Raw genomic sequence first — 13,277 nt, 5'->3', positions numbered from 1 at the left:
TGTGGCCCTACATCTTTCCCCCCTAGACTCTGTCCATTCTCCTGTCTGACAGCCCTGACAATAACCTTCTGTCAGTACTTTGGACTGATTGGTTATTCTGACTGCCACTAAATAGCTGCTGACCCTCTCCTATACCACAGACTGGCTAATCCTGAGTATTCTATGTAGGAACATTCCCAATTGGAGAAGCCTCCTGTTAAAGGGATACTGTCATGGGAAAAAAAATTTCCAAAATGAATCAGTTAATAGTGCTGCTCCAGCAGAATTCTGCACTGAAATCCATTTCTCAAAAGAGCAAACAGATTTTTTTATTTTAAATTTTGAAATCTGACATGGGGTTAGACATATTGTCAATTTCCCAGCTGCCCCTGGTCATGTGACTTGTGCCTGCACTTTAGGAGAGAAATGCTTTCTGGCAGGCTGCTGTTTTTCTTTCTCAATGTAACTGAATGTGTCTCAGTGGGACCTGGGTTTTTACAATTGAGTGTTGATCTACCAGGCAGCTGTTATCTTGTGTTAGGGAGCTGTTATCTGGTTACCTTCCCATTGTTCTGTTATTAGGCTGCTGGGGGGGAAAAGGGAGGGGGTGATATCACTACAACTTGCAGTACAGCAGTAAAGAGTGATTGAAGTTTATCAGAGCACAAGTCACATGACTGGGGGCAGCTGGGAAATTGACAATATGTCTAGCCCCATGTTAGATTTCAAAATTGAATAGAACAAAATCTGTTTGCTCTTTTGAGAAATGGATTTCAGTGCAGAATTCTGCTGGAGCAGCACTATTAACTGATTAATTTTGAAAAAAATATTTTTTTCCCATGACAGAATCCCTTTAAGACCTAGACCCCCAGCCTGGATCACTACAGGACTGGCCCAATAAGAAAACAACACCACAATATTTAGGTTTGTGAGTATAGAATGAAAAGCAAGTACAAACAAGTTATTCCTCAAATTTCAGATTTGTGTCATTTTTAGAGGATTTTTCTACTTCAAATAAACTCACAATTTAAAATGAATCAAATGTCACCTTATTGGTGTTTTACTCATCATTGTAGTGAGCTTTGAAGCTCAAACAAAAAATCAAAAGACTCAAAAAAACTAATTTTTATTGAATACATAGTTTAAATTGTACATAACTTCTACATGATCTCGAAACTTTTAATCCCCCCCCCCAAATATTGGCTTTAGCAGACTCTGAAAAGCAAATGTATTGAATGGCTTCATTTTCTAGGCTTATATTATAGAGGAGTCAGAATTACAAGTGATACTCTGTAGTAATGAAGAAGGCAACTGGAGTCTAGCTTGGAAACAAAACCATTTCAAAGGACACACTGATTTCATGCTTTTAGAATTTTCGTGTTATTTCACTATGTTCTCTTCCAATTCTTTTTCCTTTTTTTTTTTTCATTCTTGAGTGGACATCGCCGCTGCACTTGTGTAATAAGCTGCTAGATGGCGCCAACAACCAAAATATCAGCAGCCGAGTGGATCCAGACATCGTTATTCAGGGCACAGTGTCAGGACGTATTGTGGCACAGAATGTACAGTGTTTTGTAGACCCCACATTTATGCATTGTAAATGTGGTGCAGGCAAAATGATTCTGTATCACAAAATGAATTTTGTCAGCATGAAATGTATTCTGTGATCATGTCATTCATTGCACTGCTGCAGCCTGACTGGCACTAACCCTACCATCCTTTATACTGCGATAGCCTGACTATATTTGACTATATTTGACTATATATGACTATATTTGACTAAATATGACTATATATGACTATATTTCACTATATATGACTATATATTACTATATTTGACTATATATGACTATATTTGACTATATTTGACTATATATGACTATATATTACATTTGACTATATTTGACTATATATGACTATATATTACATTTGACTATATTTGACTATATATGACTATATTTGACTATATATTACTATATTTGACTATATATGACTATATTTGACTATATTTGACTATATTTGACTATATTTAACTATATCTGACTATATTTGACAATATATGACTACATTTGACAATATTTGACTATATTTGACTATATATGACTATATTTGACTATATTTGACTATATTTGACTATATATGACTATATATTACATTTGACTATATTTGACTATATATGACTATATATTACATTTGACTATATTTGACTATATATGACTATATTTGACTATATATTACTATATTTGACTATATATGACTATATTTGACTATATTTGACTATATTTGACTATATTTAACTATATCTGACTATATTTGACTATATATGACTACATTTGACAATATTTGACTATATATGACTATATATGACTATATTTGACTATATTTGACTATATATGACTATATATGACTATATTTGACTATATTTGACTATATAACTATATTTGACTATATATGACTATATTTGACTATATATAACTATATTTGACTATATATGACTATATTTGACTATATATGACTATATTTGACTATATTTGACTATATATGACTATATATGACTATATTTGACTATATTTGACTATATATAACTATATTTGACTATATATAACTATATTTGACTATATATAACTATATTTGACTATATATGACTATATTTGACTATATTTGACTATATATGACTATATTTGACTAAATATGACTATATATGACTATATTTGACTATATATGACTATATATTACTATATTTGACTATATATGACTATATTTGACTATATTTGACTATATATGACTATATATTACATTTGACTATATTTGACTATATATGACTATATATTACATTTGACTATATTTGACTATATATGACTATATTTGACTATATATTACTATATTTGACTATATATGACTATATTTGACTATATTTGACTATATTTGACTATATTTAACTATATCTGACTATATTTGACTATATATGACTACATTTGACAATATTTGACTATATTTGACTATATATGACTATATTTGACTATATTTGACTATATATCACTATATATGACTATATTTGACTATATTTGACTATATTTGACTATATTTAACTATATCTGACTATATTTGACTATATATGACTACATTTGACAATATTTGACTATATATGACTATATATGACTATATTTGACTATATTTGACTATATATGACTATATATGACTATATTTGACTATATAACTATATTTGACTATATATGACTATATTTGACTATATATAACTATATTTGACTATATATGACTATATTTGACTATATATGACTATATTTGACTATATTTGACTATATATGACTATATATGACTATATTTGACTATATTTGACTATATATAACTATATTTGACTATATATAACTATATTTGACTATATATAACTATATTTGACTATATATGACTATATTTGACTATATTTGACTATATATGACTATATATGACTATATTTGACTATATTTGACTATATATGACTATATATTACATTTGACTATATTTGACTATATATGACTATATTTGACTATATATGACTATATTTGACTATATATGACTATATTTGACTATACAGGTATAGGATCCCTTATCCGAAAACCCGATATCAGGAAAGCTCCGAATTACGGAATGGCTGTCTCCCATAGATTCCATTCTATCCAAATAAGCCAAATTTTTCAAAATGATTTCCTTTTTCTGTGTAAAAATAAAACAGTAACTTGTACTTGATCCCAACTAAGATATAATTAATCCTTATTGGAAGCAAAACCAGCCTATTGGGTTTATTTAATTTTTAAATGAATTTCTAGTAGATTTAAGCACGAAGACCCAAATTACGAAAGATCTGTTATCCGAAAAGCCCAGGTCCTGAGCATTCTGGATAACAGGTCCCATACCTGTATTTGACTATATTTGACTATATACGACTATATTTGACTATATATGACTATTTTTGACTATATTTGACTATATATGACTATTTTTGACTATATTTGACTATATATGACTATATACGACTATATATTACATTTGACTATATTTGACTATATATGACTATATTTGACTATATATGACTATATTTGACTATATATGACTATATATGACTATATATGACTATATTTGACTATATTTGACTATATATAACTATATTTGACTATATATAACTATATTTGACTATATATAACTATATTTGACTATATATGACTATATTTGACTATATTTGACTATATATGACTATATATGACTATATTTGACTATATATGACTATATATGACTATATTTGACTATATTTGACTATATTTAACTATATCTGACTATATTTGACTATATATGACTACATTTGACAATATTTGACTATATATGACTATATTTGACTATATTTGACTATATTTGACTATATTTGACTATATATAACTATATTTGACTATATATAACTATATTTGACTATATATGACTATATTTGACTATATATGACTATATTTGACTATATTTGACTATATATGACTATATATGACTATATTTGACTATATTTGACTATATATGACTATATATTACATTTGACTATATTTGACTATATATGACTATATTTGACTATATATGACTATATTTGACTATATATGACTATATTTGACTATACAGGTATAGGATCCCTTATCCGAAAACCCGATATCAGGAAAGCTCCGAATTACGGAATGGCTGTCTCCCATAGATTCCATTCTATCCAAATAAGCCAAATTTTTCAAAATGATTTCCTTTTTCTGTGTAAAAATAAAACAGTAACTTGTACTTGATCCCAACTAAGATATAATTAATCCTTATTGGAAGCAAAACCAGCCTATTGGGTTTATTTAATTTTTAAATGAATTTCTAGTAGACTTAAGGCACGAAGACCCAAATTACGGAAAGATCTGTTATCCGGAAAAGCCCAGGTCCTGAGCATTCTGGATAACAGGTCCCATACCTGTATTTGACTATATTTGACTATATACGACTATATTTGACTATATATGACTATTTTTGACTATATTTGACTATATATGACTATATACGACTATATTACTGTCCCTGACCTATAAACACACTGGCAAACTGCATTTCAACAAATCAGTTACATTTTGTTACATTGTGTTATACCCTCACTGTTCTGTGTTTTCTAACAGAGAATGGATTTTATTTGTTGTTTGTGTCACTCTTTTTCAGCCATGATATCAAAAGAACAATCTCTTCATCCTGGGCTACAAGGAAGAGCAAAGAAATGTATTTCTACAGCAGGACTGGATACAGTATACAAATCAAGAACTCTGTGTATCACTCATGTATTATAAGGGATAATGTACCCCCTACTGTAAATGATAAGGATATTAGAAGTCACTGAGGGGTTGTTCTGTGACCATATAAAGGCCACAAGGCTGCCAGGCGCTGAGTTATACAGGGGAACTCTGAGTATCACTCATGTATTATAAGGGATAATGTACCCCCTACTGTAAATGATAAGGATATTAGAAGTCACTGAGGGGTTGTTCTGTGACCATATAAAGGCACAAGGCTGCAGGCTGAGTTATACAGGGAACTCTGAGTATCACTCATGTATTATAAGGAATAATGTACCCCCTACTGTAAATGATAAGGATATTAGAAGTCACTGAGGGGTTGTTCTGGTGACCATATAAAGGCACAAGGCTGCAGGCTGAGTTATACAGGGAACTCTGAGTATCACTTGTGTTATTATAAGGCATAATGTACCCCCTACTGTAAATGATAAGGATATTAGAAGTCACTGAGGGGTTGTTCTGTGACCATATAAAGGCACCAGGCTGCAGGTCTGAGTTATACAGGGAACTCTGAGTATCACTCATGTATTATAAGGGAATAATGTACCCCCTACTGTAAATGATAAGGATATTAGAAGTCACTGAGGGGTTGTTCTGTGACCATATAAAGACACAAGGCTGCAGGCCTGAGTTATACAGGGAACTCTGAGTATTCACTACATGTATTATAAGGTTATATGTACCCCCTACTGTAAATGATAAGGATATTAGAAGTCACTGAGGGGTTGTTCTGTGACCATATAAAGGCACAAGGCTGCAGGCTGAGTTATACAGATATGGAAACAGTGATGTTACTCTGGGAGATAAATGATTTGCAAATAGAAATAAATAATATCCTGGAGGGAGGTCAGAGGGTGTAAAGAGGTAACAGGGAATTACAGGACTGGTGACTATTGATGAAGTATTTTTGTGACATATCAGAGCCCTCGTTGTACTTTACTGTGTGAAGATCTTTATTGATTTTGTTTGGGAAAAAAAGGCAAATTCCCTATAATTATGACGTCACACAGTGTTTCCCACATAGAAGTGGTTTGTGAGGTTCTTGGAGAATAAGTTTATCCTCAGTGTTTCTTTACTAGATACAAATATAGAGGAATAGTTCATTAACTGTGGAATATAATGGAGTAGACTGTTGTTATAGCGCTGGGAGTCCTACAGTTGTACATTTAAAGGCAGAGTTGTACTGGTGGAGCAACAATTCCCTCCCGAGGCGGAAGGGTGAGTTTATTCGGGTGCCAGGACTCTGGGCAGGAGGAAGTGCCCGCGCTTTGACTACACCGCGTCCCTCTAACAGGAAACAACTTTATCTCCAGGCCGGAACACGGGGCGGGGCCTAGCGCTGTTACATTCCATCGCCGGGAAGGAGCGTGGGGCGGGGCTTAGTTCTAGATCTCCAGTTTGGGAAGAGACAGTGGTGGGCGGGGACGGGCGTGACTCTTTTTTACTCGTGCGTTCCAGTGGGGCGGAGCCTATAACGGGATTAGCGAGGAGTGGGCGGAAGTAGAGCGATGATTGACACGTGCCCCGCCCCTCCCTGGGGATGGTACAAGGCAGGAATGGGATTTTGTTGAACACGAGCTGGAGCTGCGCGTCTGTCTGACTGAGCTGCGGGGACAGACCTGAGCAACATGGCGGCTCTCCCTCACTAACTGCCCGAGCCTGAGTCTCATTATTATTATTATTCCCACTGGATCCCCCTGCGCAGGAAACAACCCCCAATCCCTGCAAATCTTAAGGGGCCTTGTCTCGGGGCCACACGTCTCTGGATCACGCTCTTTGGATCCCCCGGATAACTGGATCCTTTTCCCGGAAGCTGTTGATTGTCTGACCCCTCCCCCTGGTCTTTTCCTTGGATTTATCCGTCTCTGGCTCTTCCCACCTCGGCAGCTGTGGATCTTGGGGCCACTGGACCCCCCTTTTCTCTGGAAGCCGCAGATCATTGGATTCCCCACCCACAGGCTCATGGTAAGATTTCATTTGCCCCCTGTTTCCTTGGTTACCCCTCCTGCCCCTCCCCAGAGCACTCTGCCCACTTCCCAGGGGCCCCTAATCACTTGATGCCCTGCCCCCGCCTCCATCCATCACCTGAGTAGGAGAGTGGCTGCATTATTTACATTTACTGTAAATATAATATGTTCTGCATGACTCTATTGATGTCGTATAAACCCCACGCTCCTATAGATTCATAACAGCGCTGCATATATCTAAAAGTACATATTAATAATAATAATAATAATCCACCCCAGGCTTTCCCTAATATAAATGTACGAGTTGTACAGGTTGAACGGCACATCTCCAGTATATATTGCAGAAAAGTGCCCCTCAAGGCTTACAATCAAACTACATACTGTATATCCTCTGTAGCTTTAGCTGAAGTTTAAACCACCCCTGTCCACTGGTATTACTGGGCTGTTCCTCAGCAGCAGATGTCAGGCCAATACTGAGAGGTTTGGGGAGCTGTAGTTCAGTCTATTGAACTCCTGTATGTAGTGCAGGTATAACACGCAGCCCCAACAGGCACGAAACGCATTAGGCCTAATAAAATGGCTTTACATTTTTGTCTGTCACTTTCTTGGGAATAATCCACCAAATACCTTTGTTTTCCGATTTGTCACATACACCCATGGACTGGGCTGAACGCTGGAATTCCCTTGGACTAATACTATAAAAACACACAAGGTGAGGAGACTTGGACTTTATTTGAAGCTCGTTATGGGCTCAACATGCCCCGCTCATTAGTGTCCCTCATGTATAACTGGCAACTGAGCAGAATATACTGAGAGGCTTCAGCTTTGTGATCTCAAATGTCTCATTTGGGGCCTGTACCTCCCAATGTCCAGTGGCTGTAACCAAACTTCATGTTTTGTTCCCCCCCCAAAATATCCAGGAATGAACAGGGGGGGGGGGTTAACACTTCCTTTCCAAAGGGACCTGACACAAAGTGAACTGTGAGTCTCCAGCCCAAACCCGTGCTGTTTATTCTTCAGCCATTGGCAGACTTTATACATTTGTTTCCCTCCCACAACAACAGATTGAAAATATGAAAAGACAAGGCTTGATCTTGGTATTTGACAAGCTGGGTCTGTAATACATTCTTGTATTTATAATGCCCGGGAATTACCCTGTGTTTCAAGGTACCGCTACTGTAGCTGTAGCATAGGGATGTAGCTATCCCTATTAATGTATTCCCTAGTAATATATTCCCTGTTAAAGTATTCCCTATACAAGTATTAATGTATTCCAGGGATCCCCAACCTTTAGAAGCCGTGAGCAACATTCAGAAGTAAAAGTAGTTGGGGAGCAACACTAGCATGAAAAATGTTCCTGGGTGCCAAAATAAGGGCTGTGATTGGCCATTTAGTAGTCCCTATGCGGATTGTCAACCTACATTGAGACTCTGTTTGGCAGTACATCTGGTTTTTAAACAACCAAAACTTGCCTCCAAGCCTGGAATTCAAAAATTAGCACCTGCTTTAAGGCCACTGGGAGCAACATCCAAGGGGTTGGAGAGCAACATGTTGCTCGCGAGCTACTGGTTGGGGATCACTGATGTATTCCCTAGTAACATTCCCTATTAATGTATTCCCTATTAATGTATGTATTTCCTGTCCACGTATTCCCTGTTCACGTATAAATTCCCAACACTTGGCTTGGAAACACACTATTCCTAAAATCACCATCACTCCCCCTTATGCCCACAATCGAGATAAAACGGGTGGTCAGATGGAGGACCTCATCAAATAACCAATGTGGTCCTTGATTCAACTGGATTTTTAAAACTGCCCGATCAATATTTGCGCAACTTTGGGCCAGATATCAAGCAGGGAAGCCCATGGGAGGGCCCTGTACACTGACCAATAACCTGTTGACTTAATCTGATTTAAAGGAGAAGGAAACTAGCGGCGCAAAAACCCTCCCCCCCCCGTGTGTTGCCCACCCTCCCTCCTCCCCCCTGGCCTACCCGTCCCGCTGGGGCAAATGCCCCCTAACTTGTCACTTACCCTTCTGCGCAGGTCCAGTCTACAGAGTTCGCCGACGCATCTTCTTCCAAGCGATCTTCTTCCTGCTTTGACCGGCGCATTGCGCAGTAGATCCGTACCGGCGAAATGCTCCTACTGCGCATTGCGCCAAACACCCATTCAAAGCAGGAAGAAGATCGCGTGGGAAGAAGATGGTTCCTGTGAACTCCATGGGACTGGACCTGCGCAGAAGGGTAAGTAACAAGTTAGGGGCATTTGCCCAGCGGGCACGGGTAGGCCAGGGGGGAGGAGGAGGGTGGGCAAACACAAGGAGGGGGGGGGGGTTTGCGCCGACTAGGTTTCCTTCTCCTTTAAAGGGAGTTCACAATTGAGGTCAGTGATCCCCAACCAGTAGCTCATGAGCAACATGTTGCTCTCCAACCCCTTGGATGTTGCTCTCAGGGTCCTCAAAGCAGGAGCTTATTTTTGAATTCCAAGCTTGAAGGTAAGTTTTAATTGCATAAAAACAAAGTGTACTGCTCTTGTAGGCTGCCAGTCCACAAAGGGGTTACCAAATAGCCAATCATAGACCGTATTTGGCACCCCAAGGGACTTTTTCATGCTTGTGTGGCTCCCCAATACTTTTTACATTTGAATGTGGCTCATGGGTAAAAAAGGTTGGGGACCTCTGATGGAGGTCATTAGTGAATGGCAATTTGACTACCCATGTGGTTGGCTAAATTCGACTGAGCAAATAGTTTGACCCAAGGCACAGAAATTTCGATTCACTGAACTGCACATAATTCTCTGCAGTCGGGGACATGGCCCATCTTTTTATTGTTATATCACCAACAGTATCAACGTTGAATATAACAATAAATAGAGGTGCCAATTCCCCCGACTGCAGAGAATTGTGAGTGTGTGCGGATTCATGTATCGAAATTGCTGTTGCTAAAGGACCTTGTCGGGTCAACAGAGGACCTGCACCACAATGCAGTAGGAGTGAATAGCAGGAGTGACCCCAGGCATCTATAGTTGTATTTCCTATGAAAGACCAAATGTGGTCCTGCTAGGGCTGATCTTGCCGGCTCCTCAGACATAATCTCATTGAAGCTATTGACTGATCATTGGGTGAAGAGACCAATATTAAGGTGAAGAGCAACTTACTGGAGACTATAGAATGAGGATGTCCATTCTGCTTATTCCTTGGACCTCTGTCAAAATCATATGAAAGCTTGAACCCTATGTCCAGCCTAAGAAGCCTGAGATGCTTGTCCAGATGCTACTTACAGCACCCACCCTAATCCTAACGCCCACCCCAGAGAACTAAAAATGGTCCTGTTGTTGGGTTCGTCTACTTACAATAATCTCAAACTTTCCATCGTGGCTTGACTACCCTGTTCATATGTGGGCAGCAGACAAGGAATTGGGGTTTTGGTGTGCACATGATGCTTGTTAGAACCTTCAAAAACCTTCACAAGAGGAACTCTGTGATGACCTACTGTCATGGGCTGATGTCAAGCTGAGGAGGAGCGCCTGTGTATTTCTGAGGGTGCTTTCTATGGTGTGGGAGGGGCTTAATAAGTATTTGGGGACCCCTCTGCACTCATTTAAAGGAAGCTCCCATTCCGCCCCTTCTGATCGCTCCGGTTCTGTTGGGGCAAGAGTGCTTGTTCAATGTTGACATATTCAAGTCATTTCTGTCAACCCCCCATTATCTTCATGCGTCGTGGCCTGAGGCTGCATAAGGAGAACTTGTTCTCTTTTTTTATTTTTTAAGCTGTGCTAATTACCATCATCAAGTTACTCCCCCCCCCCATACCTGTCCTTATGTCTGTTCCAGAATGAACTTAACATAATTGCTTTAAAGGGGAACTATTGCTTCATCATACTGAAATAAGAAGCTTTCTAAATACAATCAATTAAATATTCTACATTGTTTCTGAAATAATCAAGTTTATCTTCACTATTCCTCTCTCAGCATCTGTTTCTCTTCATTCTCTCTTCATGCAGCAGTTGGGTGTCAGATATTCACTGACAGTTACATCCAATATATCTTATAGGGGGGCTCTTTTCCTAGCAGATGTATTAGAACTCACTCAAATAACTGATTCCAGTACAAACAAAATGTAACAAAATAACTGCCTTTTGCACAAATTCTGCATGTAGAGAGACATGATGTCTGGTGAGTTTAATAGAGTGACCTCTAATACATCTTCTAGGCAAAAGGAGCCCCCCTATAAGATATATTGGATCTAACTGTCAGTGAATATCTGACACCCAACTGCTGCATGAAGAGAAACCGATGCTGAGAGAGGAATTGTGAAGATAAACTTGATTATTTCTGAAAAAAAAACAAGAAAATGTAATTGATTGTATTTAGTTTCTTATTTCAGTATGATGAAGCTTATATCAAATTTTCATTTTCGCGATAGTTCCCCTTTAAGAGCAGAACATACGACCACAGCTGTAAACCGATAAGCTGACACTTCTCTAGGTGTGAAATCACCTGCGGTCACACTAGTGTCCGTGTTACGTTGTTGCAGCTAAACTCCCGGACAAAAATAACTTCTTTCTGTTTTTTTTTTTTTTTTTTTAAATCTTTTTTTAAAATTTTTTTTTTCGTTCTGAAGCTTTTCAGACCTGGAATTTAAATTGCTCTTTAGTTGCTAGGGATTGCTGGACCTAGCAACGGCATAGAATAATGTCAGAATGGTGTTAATGGACTTTTTTTTATCTTATTAGACATGGCAGAGGGAATAATAGTGCTTGTCTAGGAAACATAAAGCAGACGTGAGTATATGTATTTCAGGGCACAGTAGAAATATTATTTAAGATGGGGAACTCGCTATAGAGGGGAGAGACTTCTATATAGAGACTTTTATATACAAATTCCATTGAGACTCTTGGAAGTGTCCAAGGCCCAGGACTGTATTTAGATCCGGTGTTGCCCAAGGATTCATCAGCAAGTGTCCGGTGATGAGGCTATTGGCGTTGCCTTTTTTATTTATTTATTTTTTTACCATATAGGCCCCCGAGGGCCACACCCTAAAACTGCTGTTGTAGGTTTGGGCTCCTGGGTGCCTATATTGTATGTAAGAGCCTGGCTGTAACTGTGGTTAGATTATAGGGGTTGTTCACCTTTGAATTAACTATAAGTATGATGTAGAGAGGGATATTCTAAAAACAATTTGCAGTTGGTTTTCATTTTTTATTATTTAGGGTTTTTTAATTATTTAGCTTTTTAATCAGCAGCTTTTCAATTTAAATTTTAAGCAATCTGGTCGCTAGGGTCCAAATTCCCCTAGCAACCATCCACTGATTTGAATAAAGAACTGGACTATGAATAGGAGAGGCCTGAGTAGAAAGACGAGGAATAAAAAGTAGCAATAACAATGAATGTGTAGTCTTACAGAGCGTTTTTTTTTTGTTTTTTTTTAAGGGGTCAGTGACCCCCATTTGAAAGCTGGAAAGAGTCGGAAGAAAAAGGCAAATAATTATAAAACTATAAAAGATAAACAATGAAGACCAATTGAAAGGTTGCTTAGAATTGGCCATTCTATAACATAATAAAAGTTGACTTAAAGGTGAACCTCCCCTTTAAATGCTCTGAGATATAAGAGTTCTATAGATAAAGTAGAATAATATAATAATAATAAAGGTATTGGAGAATGCACTTGTAATTGTGGCATAGAGTGTATAGTAAGGCAAATGTGTGTTGGGGGATAGGGATCGTGTGTAGCAAGGCAAGGTCATGACCCCCACTGAGACCAGCCCTGGTTGTTTGGCTGCTTTCTATATGACCCAGGCTAATCCCTTTAGTGGTATAAAGACAAAAGCACGAAGCACGCGCAGCCCCTGGGCCTGGATTTACATTTCATGTCTGACTGAGCCCCTCGTGTGCCTGACAATTGCAACTCCTGGGGTCCCTTCCTACTCCCCCGACATGTGCTGGCTGTAACTCCCAGCAGCTTGCCATTGATTCATGCCTCGG

The 13,277-nt window shown here is 37.9% G+C and overlaps 1 protein-coding gene across 2 annotated transcripts in view; it reads left to right on the top strand.

Moving 5' to 3' along the window:
• The first annotated feature begins 6,804 nt into the window (after nucleotides 1-6,804).
• ptpra.S (protein tyrosine phosphatase, receptor type A S homeolog) overlaps nucleotides 6,805-13,277 on the top strand; it is an 83,487-nt gene continuing 77,014 nt past the window's right edge. Inside the window, exon 1 of one of the 2 annotated variants that reach the window (XM_041573403.1) lies at nucleotides 6,805-7,289. The gene's annotated coding sequence lies outside the window, so the exon portion shown is untranslated. 2 annotated transcript variants of the gene reach the window in all.

This window comes from Xenopus laevis, chromosome 1S (genome assembly GCF_017654675.1).
Source record: "Xenopus laevis strain J_2021 chromosome 1S, Xenopus_laevis_v10.1, whole genome shotgun sequence".
Lineage (NCBI taxonomy): Eukaryota > Metazoa > Chordata > Amphibia > Anura > Pipidae > Xenopus > Xenopus laevis.
Note: the sequence above shows the minus strand (reverse complement) of the source record. Positions and strands in the feature narration are given on the sequence as shown.